The sequence below is a fragment of the Ochotona princeps genome, chromosome 7 (genome assembly GCF_030435755.1).
Source record: "Ochotona princeps isolate mOchPri1 chromosome 7, mOchPri1.hap1, whole genome shotgun sequence".
Classification (NCBI taxonomy): Eukaryota; Metazoa; Chordata; class Mammalia; order Lagomorpha; family Ochotonidae; genus Ochotona; species Ochotona princeps.
This window is the reverse complement of record NC_080838.1, coordinates 37,464,427-37,479,868: the sequence shown is the minus strand read 5'-3', so window position 1 is coordinate 37,479,868 and position 15,442 is coordinate 37,464,427. Positions and strand designations below refer to the sequence as shown.

Sequence of the window (15,442 nt, the reverse complement as noted above, 5' to 3'; positions counted from 1 at the left end):
TGAATTCTGCTGAAAGTGGTCTCCTTTGGTTTCTAAAGATCCTTCTGTGCTAAAGATCCATTTTGTTTTCAGCTGAACCAAACCTTGTGCTCACCAAAGCTAGAGCCTAACCACAAATGTCTGCACAGTTGACTTCCTGTGAGGACCACCTATCAGAGCCCCTGGATTTTGCCCTAAGTCTCAATCCTATATTTACCACAAATGACTGTTTTTGAGCTATTTATGTGATGTAGCCAGAGAAATGAATCACATCTAAAGGAGACAAAAAAATCTAAAATACATGAAATTAAGCATTTTCTCAGAAGCTTTTCTCCAAGAAAACATAAAATCTATGTTGAATTTTCTTTATTAAAATTCTGAAGGCCATCAGTGCTGGCTTTTTATCCTTTACTTTTCTGATTCTGAAGCTCAAAGTTGACTTACAACAGCCATTTCCTCAAGATTTCTGAGTAACTGAAAATCCAAAGTTCAGGTTCTTAGGAGGAAGAGAAAAGCCTGTTAAATCACAAGGGAAAATGTCAATTCCATAATGTTGCAAGTTGCTGTTGATGTTATATTGGGACTCTTAATTGACTGGGATGATATTCTACCAGCTCTAACTTCAGACCAGAAATGGTCTCCCCAAGAAACTGTTCAACCCATCTGGACAATAAGTAGCTGGACTCTATGCTTGGTATACGTTTGCAAGGAAAGAATCTTGATTGAATTTGAACTGTAATACTACATCAAGGTGTAGGAATCCACCAGGGGGGAGGCGCGTGGGGAGGGGTGGGGGGATTCCCAGAGCCTATGAAACTGTCACATAATGCAAAATAATTAATAAAAAAAATCACAAGGGAGAAGGCATTGGAGAATTGACCCCTAACAGTTTAGTCTGCCATTGTTTGAATGCTGTTGCTTGGACTCCACCTTAATTGTGATCAGAGTGATGTAACAGAGGTATATTACTTGTTGGATTTCAAAATATGTTATCATATTGAAGTTTCAGTTCTCAGGAGAAAATCATAGGACCAATATCAGAGCCAATCATACGAACCATAACAATCATATATCTTCATAATGTAAATAAATCACAAAATCCCCAAATCCCCAAAATCAAACAATCTGCAAGTCAGTGTAAACCATGAAACACCATCCATAACTTGGGTGAACAGTAGGAGAGAGAAAGACAGAGAGAGAAAGAGAGAGGACCAAATACCTACAAGTCATAGCTGGGCTGACTGAGACAGACATGAATTGAATTCCAGTCTCCCACTGGGTAGCAGGAACCCAAATATATAAACCATCACTGATTCCATTAGTGGGAAGGTGGAGTCAGGTGCTGGATCTGGGAATCCAGATGATGAGAGCTGCATAATCACCAACCCAAGTGCATGTGTCATAATTTTTAATGCTGTCCAGAGTATTACACAAAAACTACAGCTTTTCTTTTGATTTGACTTGGTATTGATAAGTTGGAAAACAACCAGTAAAGTACAAGCACTTCGTTTAATATGATGTGAAATTCATGCAATTTCTGTAGTGAACAGAAGCATCTTGGGATATATTAGTTCATAAAATCTTTACTTAATGTGTAGATCGTTTGGCTATTTTTAAATGTACTCATTAGCAATCTGAAATTTAAAAAGAAAATGTTTTGGATTTCTTACACAATGCCACTTACTTTCCAAAGAATTAAAATATGTGTTGCTAAATGTTGTGTATTAAATACCTTTATCAGGCAGTAGTTGAAGAGTCTCAGAAGTACGCTAATTACATGAGTTGCTGTGGTCACAACATAATTCCAGGAGAGATTTCAGAAGGCAACAGTGCTCATCATGACATCAGGTGACACAGGGTGCTTTGTGAAATAGAAAAAGCAAAATTATAACTATTAATATGAGCTTCAAAGACTTGTTTCAGAAACAGAAGCTTGGATGTCATAGCAATTTTTTCGTGGTATTCATGAGATTAAGAGTTACTCTTTTTTGGAATTTTCGATTTTGGAGCAGATATACATAAAATTGTAAGAAATATACAGTTAGAACCCATACACCACTTATTCAGCCTCTCATGTCTTGTATAATTCTAGTTCAATATCAAAACCAAGAAATTAATGTTAGTACAAGCCACAAAATTTATATCTTTCCAACGAAACAGGTACATGCACTTGTAGCTTTTGCATGGGAAGGAGTAGTAAAGAAATAGGTGTAGCTATCCGGAATTTTATCAAATGGGGAGTTTCATGTAATCATCACAGCTACCAACACTTTGAATATGCATTCTGATACCCTTTGCCTTCCAAAAATGCTGATTATAAAATAGTTCTCCATCTTAGGGCTGGCCTTTTGGTGTAGCAGACAAGGTTGCTGCCTTCCATGTTGACATCCTATATGAGTAGGGGTTAGTGTCCCAGCTGCTCTAGTCATGGTCCTGCTCCTTGCTAATGACCTGAAAATGCAGCACAAGATGATCCAAGGGGATGGACCCTTGCAAGTCAGCTGGGAGACCCAGATGAATCACCTGGCTCCTGGGTTCTGCCTGCCTCAGCTCTGGACATTGTGGCCATCTGGGACTGATTCAGTACAATGAAGATTTCTGTCTCTCTCTGTAACTCTGACTTTCACATAAATACACATCAATCTTTAAAATAGTTCTTTGCCTTGCTGAATTATTTATTTTTGATGGGTTGCCTTTCTCATGAGTATATTTTTGGTTTTAACTTTCAGTAATTCATTACAGCGGATGTAGATTACTTCATCTTTAATCTACTTTAAGTTCATAGAGCGTTTTTTTAAATTAAATTTATTCATTTATTACATTTTGTTGTAATTACATAGAATCTGGGATTCTCCCCCACCCTCCCCCCATGGTGGGTTCCTCCACCTTGTTGCATAACCATAGTTCAAGTTCAGTTGAAATTCCCTCTTTGCAAGAATATGTCAAGCATAGAGTCCAACATCTTATAGTCCAGTCAAGTCCAACTACTTATTGGGTAGACCCTCTCTGGTCTGAGGGCAGAGACAGCAGAGTATCATCCCAGTTAAATAAAAGCACTAACATACCATCTGCAACAATTAACATCGTTATGGAATTAATTGACATAGTATTGAGCAGTCAACATGTTAAAAAATAAATGCGATTTCTTAACCACTTTCTGTGACCCCCCCATTCACATTTCAATTTTAGTTTATATACGACATATGACATAACATCCATAACATAACATGTTATGCTTAACATCATATCATCTTAAATTAAGGCAAACATGTGGTATCTAACCTTTTGGGATTGGTTCATTTCCCTTAGCATTATGGTTTCCAGTTTGGCCCATTTGGCCACAAAGAACTGCATTTTGTTTTTTTTAATAGCTGAGTAGTATTCCATGGAGTAGATGAACCATAGCTTTCTTATCCAGTCGTCTGCTGATGGGCATTTTGGCTGCTTCCATGTTTTTGCAATTACTGATTGTGCTGCTATGAACATAGGAGTGCATGTTGGCTTCTCATAAAACAAGTGTTTTGGATATATTCCTAGGAGTGCTATTGCTGGATCATACGGAATGTTGATTTTGAGTTGTTTGAATGTTCTCCATACTGATTTCCATAGAGGCTGTACCAACCTGCAGCCCCACCAGCAGTGGAGTAGGGTTCCCTTTTCCCCACAACCTCGCCAGCAAGTGTTGTTGGTGTTTTTCATGTGGGCCACTCTTACTGGCGTTAGGTGGTATCTCATTAATGTTTTTATTTCGATTTCCCTTATTGCCAGGGAGCTTGAGAATTTTTTCATATGTTTATTTGCCATTTGGGCATAGAGCGTTTTATTCAGAGTAATGTTATCAGATTTTGGAAGGTGTCCACAGTAATAACTGAAGATTTTTTTTAAGCCCCTTTCTCTCCTTGTCTTCACTGCTATCATCCTTTTCTAGCATTTTTGATGGTGTTATACAAATACCTGAGTAACTCTTAATTATTCTATATACTTTCATATGAATGGATAGTTTTAGTAGCCTTATCTTTTAGTTTTCTGAGTTTTGTCTTCTGCTAGTTCACATTTGTTGTGCAGCCATTTCAGAAAAATCTTCATTTTAGATGGCACTTTTTAGTTCGATAATATCCTTTTTTTAATCATCATTTTTATTTTAAGATGGAGAGGAAGAGATCTTCCACATGTTGGTTCACTTCCTAAATGACTACAATAGCCAGGACTGAACCAGGCTTAAGCAGAAAAACGATCTGGGTCATCACGTGTCTCCCAGGATGCACTTTTCATAAGAATCTGGGTCTGAGGTAGAAAATCCAGGATCTAAACCTGCCTATCCAATCTCAGATATAGGCATCCACAGGTAGTCTAATTACCATACCAAATCTGCCCTCCTCTAATACTTTTTCTTTTTATAACCTTTTTTAAGCTTTATTTATATTATTCCTTTCTATTTATTTTTTTTTTTAATTTTTGATGATCTTTGCATACTTGATTTGGGTGCAAAGGGTCAAGGGCTTGAGGAAAGTGGGTACGAACATAGCTTCCACATTCACTTTATTCCTTCAGTATTTGGAGGAAGGGAGTAAATAAAGGGAGAAACCACACCCAACCTCCCAACCATCCCAGGGTCTCCAATGTGGGGCATGTTCCGAGGGATCTGCTCAAATGGTTTTGATAGTCCAACAGTTTTGAATTGCTGCCAATCTTGCCACTCCAAGCATGATAAAAATCTCTCCACAGTCCATAGGTTGATATAGTCCAACTTAGTGTTTCCGTTTGCCCAGACATTCACTGCCAACACATGGCTAGGGTAAATGTAAGTGAGGAATGACTCCAGAAGCACCGCAAACAGCAGGGCCACTGTGCTTGCAGGTAAGCGAGAGGACTGAGACCTGGTGGTTTGAAGGGGATATGCTGGAAGACCTTTATGGGTTGGACCGATGAACCAACCCACATGGAAGTTCTGAGCTGGGCTTGTTAGCCTGGAACACTGCTGACCACCACATACCAGCCCACATGAAAGCTAGGGCTGGGGGCCTGTAGAGCAGCACTAGAGCCCAGTACCTGAAAGTCAGTGTGTGTCAGAACAGTGGACAGGTCACATTAGGCTGGGCCATGACACCAAACAGCATGCAAGAGAACAAGTTCCAGGGGCAGATTCTATAGGGGATATGTGGGCCCAACCTTGTGAAAATACAAGTCCTGCTGGTTAGTTTAAGAGTTGGGGTGGTGGTGGGCTGAGCTAGGCAAGACCATGGAATCTGCCAGCACTCACAAGTACTGGGGCTGGGAACAGACTGGACAGGCTCAGACCGCAGCACCCACATGCGTACGCTGAAACAGGATATGGGGTCGGCTGGGTTGCATCATCCACCAGCACATATAAAGGTTAGGACAGAGGGGGTAGGTGGGGGTCTGGAACCCACTGGCATGTGTGAGATCTGGGTCTGGGAGTGAGCCAAGTTGGGAAAACTGGGCAACTCCCTCACTGGGTCATAGCTCCCACTGGTGAGCACATGGGCCAGGCCTGGGTGTTGGGCAGACTGGGCAAGGTAGCTCTATCCATTGGCAAATGTGTGGGCTTGTTTTGGAAGGGGACAGACCTGGCAGAGCCAAGCAGACTTTAGCCCACTGGCAAGTGCAGAAACAAAATTGGAGTGCAGATCAATCTGAGCTAGGCTACCATACCTGCTGGCTTGCAAGAGCCAGGGATGGGAGCTGATTGAGCAGGTCCAGGTGCCAGCACCCACCAGTAAGAGTTGGGACTGCTGGCTGATTGGATCAAGCCAGGCTGTAGCATCCAAAGGCAATGATCAAGACAGGTGCAGGCTATGTCAAGTTGGGTCAGAGCAGCCACTGGCACATGCAAAATCTGTGGCTGGGAATAGGCCTGGTTGGGGAACTAACGGGACACCCTGGCTGGGTTGTGGTTCTCACTTGTTGGTGCGAGGTCCAGAGTCAGGGCTGCAGCATGGTCTGAACATGGCTGCAGTCTCCCTTGGCATGGCTGTGGACTGAGTCTGGAATGTGTAAGACTGGGTTAGGCTCCAGCACCCACTGGAGCTCATGAGAACCAGGACATGTATAGGAAGCGCTGGGCTAGGTCTCTGTCTCTGCTAAGCCATGCATGAGCTGTGTCTGGGTGTGGACCAGACTTGGCTGGGCTATAACACCCAATAGTAAGAACCAGAATGGATGAAGGCCAGTCAGGAAAGGCCACTATTCCTGCTAGGGCAGAAAGTGGACTAAGTAGGGCTGACTCATGGACCCACCAGTGTGCACAAGATCTGGCAGTGGGAGAGGTTCTGATGGAGGAGCTTGGCAACTCCTCTGTTGAGACACAGTCACTGCAAGTTAACACAACAACCAAGATAGGAAGCAGCCCAGGTCAGGCCAGGTAATGATAACCACTGGCATACATTTTGCTCAGATCTGGGGTGAGGCAGGCTAGCCCAGTTCTTATGGCCTGCTGGAAAATCCAAGTACCAGAATGGAGTCTGTGTCTTGCCCAGCCAGGCTGCAATACCAGCCAGTTTATATTAGTGCTAGGACTGGGGATGCCTGGGCTAGCGTAGGCTAGCTCCCACCAGCATGAGCTGGAACTTCAGGCAGCACCAGGCTGGGCTGGGCTGCCACACCCACTGGCAAATGTCAAGGTGAGGCAGGTCATGTCATACCACACCACAGCGTTCAACCAGCATATTTGAAACCTGGGTGTAGGGAGCAAACACAGTAGGGGTGCTGCATGGAGCTCCCCTGCTTTACCACCACTTCCACTGATGAGCATGAGAACTGGGATGCTGTCCTCATGTGAGCTGTATCAGGGGAAAGCCAGGCTGGGTTGACTGCTCCTACTGGTGCATGCATAAGCCAGAGTGGGTGTGGGTTGGTTGGGCTTTGCCACAGCATTAGCTGGCAGATGTTGGCATGGGGGAGTGGTTGGCATATTCTTTGAAGTTACACTGCAGAACCATTTGGAGAGTGCAAGATCTGGAGTGGGCCCATTAGGTAAACAGTGGGTACCTCCCTTTTAGGTTGTGACTCCGAATGGTGGACATGAAAACCAGGACTGGGGCAGGCATGGTTAGACAGAGAGCGGCACCTGCTGGCATGTGTGTGGGTTGGATAGTATGTCTGATAGGGTTGAACTAGGCTTCACTGTCCATTGACATGCAAGAGAGCTGAATGGAACTTGGGACAGACTGAACCAGCCTCTGTACATATTGGCAAGCATGGGCACCAGAGCAGTGATGTGCCTGGTAGGGGTTACTGCTGGTCTCCCCAACTAGGATGCAGCTCCCACTGGTTTACGTGGTCAAGTGTGTGGTGAGTGAGACCTGGTTGGGCTGCAACGTCCATTGGTTTGCATAGAGGACAAGGCTGGAGACAGAACTGACCCAGCAATTGCAACCACCAGTGTGCACACAAGCCAATAGGGGCGACAGACTGTGCCAGGCCCTGTATTAGCAAGCACACACAAGAATCAGATCTGGGATCACCTCAAATGAAGTTTCTTTTGAGATCCCCCAACTAAAGCACTGGACTTAGAACTACAACCAAGAAGAAAATTGCAGAGTCCATGGTCCAACTGTGGTGTGCTTGTGTCAGAGATGGGCCTCATCAGTGGATTAAATGAAGCAGTGTACAGCATAGCCAGTTGCACATGGATGATACAATAGTACATTAGAACCTGCAGAGGACACCTGGTACCATAACAGAGGATGGAGGACAGGACAAATTGATCGTCTATTACTTTCAAACATCACTTGTTCATTAATATTCTCTTTGGGAAGTCACTATTCACTTGTTTTCACTTGTTGACCCAGTTCTTGAATAGTTAGATGAACATTTATGCTCCTCAGACACATTTTCTTTTGACTATTTTTTCCCTTGTGTTAATCATGATTTCTTGTTTTACTTGATAATCCTAATTCTTTGTTGAAAATAATGACTGTGGGAATTCTGCAGGTTTGCTTCTCCTTCCTATCCTGTGTTAATTATTGCTTGTTTAGTTATTTCCTTTAATTAATCTTATAATGAATATTATCTTGGTTGTGCGTGAACACTGAAGCATCTTAATTGGTTAGTTTGTGAGCTAACCTTGGGAGTGCAGAACTACTAAATCTTTAAGAAGGGGTTCTTTTAGTCTTCTGGCTTAATCTTAACTTTCCATAGAGCCTCATAATCATCAAAAGCGGCTTAGGAATTGCCTAGGTCTGCCCAGAGCATATGCAGAGCCCTACACATATGTGCGGTTTTCTATAGTCCCAGGAATAGGTCAGGACTTTTTGGAATTCCTATGAAAAATTTTCCAATCAGTATTAGAAGCTTCTTCATTATTTTGCTATTTATCCTCAAAACTCCCATTGCCACTCCACTAGGAAGAGCAATTAAAGGATGTCATTAATTATGTTTTACCAAATGTTGTTAAGAAAAAAACTGTTCATATCAGTAAAATAAGTTAAATAAAGTGATTTGCAAATAAGGTTTATTTGCACATAACTTCCAGACTAGTCAAATGATGACTGAGAAAAGGCTTTGAAAGAGCTCCAGTTGCTTCAGGCCTTTATTGACAGACCGTTTTCACTGTGAGTGTGGTTGTTGGTTGTTAGGACAGAACTGGGATGAGAGGAAGATGTAACTATGAAAACTAAAATGTGAAAAATCTTCAAACAAGGTTCAATCATTTTTCTTTAATTTCTCCACAGTTATAAAACTATGGATTTCTGTAGCTCTGAAAAGTTGATGTTCACCATTTTGCAAGAATTCTTCTTGTCCTAATGTAAAAGGGGATTTTAAAACTGTTTGCCTTGTCATTTCCGACCTTATCACTGCTGCATATTAACATCTTACAGATGACACCTACAACAATGAGACATTGTCCTGAAGTGCACAGTGTGTAGGTGTGTACGCATCCACATGCACACACATGCACACACATGCACATGCCGATATTTGTGATTATAGAAATATTAATGTTATAAAGTCTAAGTTAGGAACACTGTTTATACAGGTATATACATTTCAGGGAGGAATGGAGCGAGAACCTTGCAGGCATCAATAAATCTGACACAAATGGGGCTATATAACTTGTAGATGGAGTAAGGAGGACAGGATACTCTTCCAAACAAAAAGAACAGTTGCTTCTTTCTCTTTTTTATGCAACAGTACGAAATCATTTTGCCTTGCCTCTCAACTGTTTAATATTCATCCATGCTTGCACAGCAATTTACCTGATTTTTTTCCACATGTTGTAAAGACAATGGCAAAAAAGTGGAAAAGGGCAAAACATGCTTATTTGCTTCAAGATACTAAAGAAAAAATAATTGAGCCAGAACTCCTGGTGTGAATACTTACAAGATGCATATTAAAACTTCAATATGTTATTTATTTATCTTTTTCAAGTTCTTCTTTCTATTCATTTTGGTTTTTCTTTTAATTTTCCAGATAGTTTAAATAAGATTTTACCTTACTAACTTAAACTTTTACACTTTTTAAATGAAATCTGGGTTATAAATTGTCCACTCAGCACTTTCATATCCATTCTTTTTTAAAGATTTATTTGAAAATCAGAGTGACAGAGGAATGGAGGGAGAGAAGGAAAGAGGGAAGGAGATGGGGAAAGATTTTCCATCCACTGATTTACTACCCAGATTCCTGAAGAGACCATATTGGACCAGGCCAAAACCAGGAACCTAGGTCTCCATCCAGGCCCCAACTCAGGTGCAGGGCCCAAGGATTAGGGCCATCTTCCACTGTTTACCCGGTCACATTAACAAGGGAGCTATAAAAGAAGTGGAGCAGGTAGGATAAAAGCAGGTGTCTACATGCAGTGCTGACCTCACACACAGCACCTTAAAACACTCTGCTACAATGTGAGCTCCTCTATTCATTATTTTTCTTTTTTTCCCTCTAATCTGTGTTCAAGTTTGCTTGTGACACTGGCATCTCATATCAGAGTGCCAGTTTGACCCCTGGCTGTACCACTCCCAATTTAAGCAATATTAAAAGCCAAGAATTCTGTAGAGTCATATCTACTAATGTAAATTCAGATTGTTAGGCTAACTCTTTGGAATTTGGAGTAAATTTAACTATCCTTACATAACTGTTATACTTGACAAAATTAGAGACAAAAAGAGAATTTTGGAGAAAGACCACTTAGTTGCCTGTATTCATTTAGTGCTCTCAACCAATTTGGAATACATAGAAATTCCCAATTAAGTGATGACATTAACAATTTTGCTTTCTAGGCTTTCTCTCCCTTACCACTACTAGAAACAGGTTTTGATGCATTTGCAGAACATACCTCCAAAAGTTTCTGTGAAGCAACATGACTTTTACATGAGTGACTTTATTGCACATGAATAGTAAGTTGAGTGAAACGTATATAATGCAAAAAGGCTTAAAGTAAGTAGACTTCCAATTAAAATACTTATTTTTAAATACTACACTTTCTGCTGTAGTCAAGATTGTTTCAATCTTCAGCTTTTATTTAAGAACCTCATTCCCTCCAAGGCCTGAATTATGCCATTGATTAACACTCAATCATTTAAAGGAAGAAGCAGAGGCCCAAAAGCTTTTGGCAAAGTCTTGGCCCTGCTTTGTGTCCATCTGCATGTTACACGGCTTGTGTCTGGCCGCTTTGGCTTAGGAGTTGAATGGAATATTTATTGTTTCTGCTTAAATGGCATCAAGACCAAAAATTTACATTTTCTCATTGCTTCTATATTTTAATTATATTTTTTTTTACTTTCTCCCAGTATATGAGACAACATTTTCTGTCTTGTTACTTACTTTCCTAAAAATGTTGCTATTTAAATTTCGATGCTTTCAGGGGTAAATAGAGTGGATTAAAATTATATTTTAGCTGGCCCAGCATGGTAGCCTTGTGCCTAAAATCCTCAGCTTAAATGCACCAAGATCCCATATGGGCACTGGTTTGTAACCCAGCTGCTTCGCTTCCCTTCCAGCTCCCTGCTTGTATCCTGGGAGGGCAGTCTAGGACGGCCCAAAGCCTTGGGATCCTATACCTGCATAGGAGACTGAGAACAGGCTCCTGGCTCCTGGCTTTGAATCAGCTCAACTCTGGCCATTGCGGCCACATAGGGAGCGAAGCAGTGGATGGAAGATCTTTTTCTTTGTCTCTCCTTCTCTGTGTAAATCTGCCTTTCCAATTAAAAAAAATGTGTAAAAAATTATGTCTTAGTAAAAACTAATGAAGAGAGGGTAGGTAGAGTGGGTTGTGGGTACAAGAGACTAAGGGAAAGAAAGATATCATCTTGGAGCTGTACCTTTGACATACATACGATCTGTTCTCTTTATATTAATAACAAATATCTATATAAAAATGTCATATAGAAATCAGAAATCACCTACAGTCGGTCTCTGCCGCCCCACATGCTGAGGGTGCTCGAGATCTCCTGCACTCATACGCAAGATCATACAAGGACTGTGACCTTCGTCAGGGCTCTTGCCTCCTCCACCCTCATGCTCGCTGGCTGCTGGGCTGCTCCACACAGAGCTCAGGGTCATGTTTAAAGGGATGCACAGGATTTCCTTGCCACAGTTTAGTGTGTGTTGATCAACCCATATGTTGAAAACTTTTAGAAATGATAAATTTGTTTTGAAAGGCAATACATGTGATAGAATATTTAAGAACATTCAGAATTAATTACTTGAAATAAATTCACAAAATGTAATAGAAGGCCTCAGATAATCCTCCCTGTTGGATTTTTGCCATCAAAGTCAGTTCAGCCTCAAGAGACTCACTGATACTAATCTCTTCTGCCAAATTTCTGAATGTTCACGTTCCCAAAACTTCTTGGTGAGCATTCTTACCAACTGAAGATGTACAAGTGTATTATACTATTTTACCCGGCATTTATTTACTTTTCCCTGAATTTTATTTAACCTTTTAAATATGAGTTTTAGTCATTTATATATACTAGCATGGTTTCTAAACATTCTTGTCCTTTAAATATTTCAAAATGGTATTCATCGTTTCCTCTTCATCTTAGGAGTATTATTATTAAATAATTAGTATTTCATGTCATTTACCAAATGTTTTAGCAGTATACTGTAATCCTTTGAAATCCTTTATTCACTCTGATATGATTATAGATAAGAACACTGATTATAAAGTACACATCTTGATAATTTTTTACATAGAAAGCACATCTGACATACAGACATACAGCAACAAGGCAGCCAGAAACCTTTTGTTCCATCCAATCCTATTCTTTCTGCAAAGGTAACCCATAGTCTGACTTTACAGTGCCAATTAAGTTTTAAATCTGATCTCATTTAACTGGAATTGTATGTGTTCTTTCATGTTGTTTTGTACTCAACATTCTATTTCTGAAGTTCATCCCATAGGATCACATTCCACTAAATTTCACTGTTCAAATTTTACTGTGGGCACACAGCCTGTTGCTGGGTAACTAGAAAATCTCAGTTTGGAGCCACTAGATTGGAGAGATGAAACAAATGAATTAAAACCCAGAAAAAAGAGAAGATGAAGCCTTTTTTTAAGACATTCTATCAAAGCTGAAAACAAAGCAAGGCTTCCTAGTGAGAGCAACTGCAAAGCATTAACAGCACAAATTAAGGCAGAGCTATAATTGTTTATGACAATATGTAACTTAAGTACAATAAAAATCCAGAAAATGAAGAAAACAGGTTATGTCAAAAGCGATGAGACACAGTGGTGTTGGGGCATCTCAATTTCCATCTAATTTACTAGAAGTAGAGCACAATAAGGCAATGATTTCAAAAATGTAAAATCAGTTTTTTAGCTCAGATTCTACATCTATACACACTGCAGAGTTAAGTAAGATCAGAGATGTGAAAAACATTAGAATATTTATTTCCAGTATATCTTTTCTAGATAGAATATCTAAGGATCTCACTGTTTTAAAAAATAGTAGACTCTGGATCTAATCAAGGAGAGCAACAAAAGGGGTCCCAGGTGTATGCCTGTTTCGCAGGTGAGATTCAAGGACAGTAAAACACAATAGGAGTTACTCAGAATCCAACCATAAAGAGACTATCAACTTCGCAAAAGAAACTCATTGGTTTTTAGCTAGGAGAATGAAATTCATTCCAAGTATAAAAGACATAAAGGTACAGAAAGATAGATCTATCTATAGCTAAATAGATATCTGAATATTTTTGTACCTTTACAATCATTCTTTAGGAAAAGGATTGCCCTCTGTCCACATGTCATCTCGGAACTCACCCTACAACCTAATGGAAGGCCAGCTCATTTTCATCTCAGCTACTTGCCTACCTCCAAAGGACTTGCAGGACAGTGGAAATGGATTCTGTGTCACTCAGGAGTCGGGAAATGTAGGCTTCTTCATTACACCCTTTCTGTCATAGTGGCCCTGTGTTTTCTCTCGATGCTTGCTCTGCTGTGCTTATGCAGGAATATACATCTGCGGACACTCTCTTTGACTGTGTCTCACTCTCAGAACGCCTCAGCCTCAAGCCCCAGGGGTGGGAAGTTGGGAGAATTATGTGAACAGGTGTTTCCACTACTTCTCTCTCATCTCTTTCCCACAATCCATGGCTGAAAGGGGCTTTCATTTCAATTTCCCTATAGGAAATCTTGTTCAAGTATATATTTTCCTATATATTGACATTTATACTCTGTTCTGTTTAATGTTGAAAACTATTTCCATAGATCTCAGTTTATTTCTCTGTTTGACTCATCCCAGAGAGTCATTGATTCAGGCCAGATGTTGGCAGTAAACAGGATAGAGGATTCTTGGAACCACTCTCTGACCACCTGGCTACTATTAGAACCCTTTTCTCAGACTGAAGCTTCCTTTAGGGGTTGGTTAATAAAGTTAGACTTCCCCAGTTCAGGAAGCCCGGACAGCCTCAAGAAGAAGCCTGAGCCTTTGACGCAATGTTGGGTCTTGTGAAGCTGTGTTCCCATGGGCAGGCTGGTTTCCAATACTTCTGCTGTCCAACTCTTGCCATGAGCAAAGAGGTAAGATATGCAAGTCTTCCTTCCAAGTAGTCATACCAGCCAGTTCAAAGAGAAACTACATCATCTTGTAGTTCCCGTAGTGAAACTTCCATATCCCCTCTCTGCTTGTGTTTATTATAGCAGCAAAACCATGTTCTATGCTTGAGCTCATGGCCTTTCATTATGCTTCCATTTTAGGTGAGTTTCTTCTCTTCAGCAAAAAGATATTAAAATCACAATTGCACTCAAATTTTAAAAAAATTATGAAAATTTAAATATGAATGAATTTATCTGTTTCACTTTAAGAAAAATGACATAAAAATCAAATCTGTGCAGGACAGAAATCTATATCCTATATAACTTTGATTCAAATCCTTGAGGAATGGTTTGGTATAAAACAATGGAAAGACCACTTGAATTTTGCAAACTTCTTGTGGGTTTTTACATCAAAAGTAATTTTGAGACTTCCATATTTTACATCTTTATTTTCCAGTTTACCATGATTTTCTTGCATATTTGTAAAAGGAACAATGTATAAAAGAAACTATGCTCATAATTTGTGGGATGGCATGCGATTAAGAAACTATCAGAGAGACTCGCAAGATGGCCGACATAGGAGGAAGACTGTGAGAGAGCTCACAGACAGAGAGGGCTAGAACGCGACAAAAGCGTAAGTGGAGCAGCATAGAACTACAGGGAGAAGAACGTGAAGTTCCCTGGACAGTGTGGAGCCAAAAAAATCCACACAACTCGGAAGAGCAACCAGGGAAAAACAAAGCAAAGGACAGGGAAGACGACTTTCCGCTCCTGACCTGCTGAGTCACCTCTGAGGGCAGACGCTGAAAGCCGCCGAACCCACCCAAAGACCGACCTGAAGACGCTGTGGCCGTGAGGACCGGAGGTGATTGGGACCCGCTGGCATCTGCTCACCCTGGTCACCAGGACTCGCCAGGACCTGCCCCGCTGCGGACACCAGGACCCTGAATCACCGGGACCCGCCGGCATCTGCCCACCCTGGTCGCCAACCCCGGGGACCTGCACCAGCCGCAGCCTCCAGGCTCCATCGCGACCCGCGCGGAGACCAGCAACGGACGCAGCAGTCGGGAGACGCACTGGCGGCCAGGATTCCCACCAGAGGAAGAGGCAGACTGCAAGAACCTGAGGTTTGAGTGAGTTGGGTGGGGACAGTGGTGGGTTGGAGGCTTCGGGAGTTGGCCCCCCAGGGGCACGGACAGAGCCTGAACACAATTGGCCTCCCCGCCCCTCCCCCCCCCCAGGCTCCAGCCTCTAGAGACACAGGGCGAGTGCCTTGAGACTGCCAAAACTGTGTCTGGGAGAAAGGCAAAAGGCACACTGGATACTCCCCTGTGCCTTTGCAGTGTGGCACTCAGCTGGGCGGTGCTATCCCACAGGAACCCAAGCACGCCTCTGGGCTGGGCAGTTCCCTGCTAGCGCAGGGGCGGTCGGTCCCCTGCAAGTGCTGGGGTGGGCGGACCTGCGCAG

The 15,442-nt window shown here is 41.7% G+C and overlaps 1 long non-coding RNA gene across 1 annotated transcript in view; it reads right to left on the bottom strand.

Annotated features, from left to right (window-relative positions):
• LOC131480762 (uncharacterized) overlaps positions 1 to 7,415 on the bottom strand; it is a 64,333-nt gene extending 56,918 nt beyond the window's left edge. The window contains exons 1-2 of the long non-coding RNA XR_009245792.1: positions 7,276 to 7,415; positions 1,712 to 1,840 (exon numbers count right to left, since the gene is read on the bottom strand). This is a non-coding gene — a long non-coding RNA (uncharacterized LOC131480762). The remainder of the gene's footprint in view (positions 1 to 1,711; positions 1,841 to 7,275) is intronic.
• Positions 7,416 to 15,442: the final 8,027 nt, after the last annotated feature.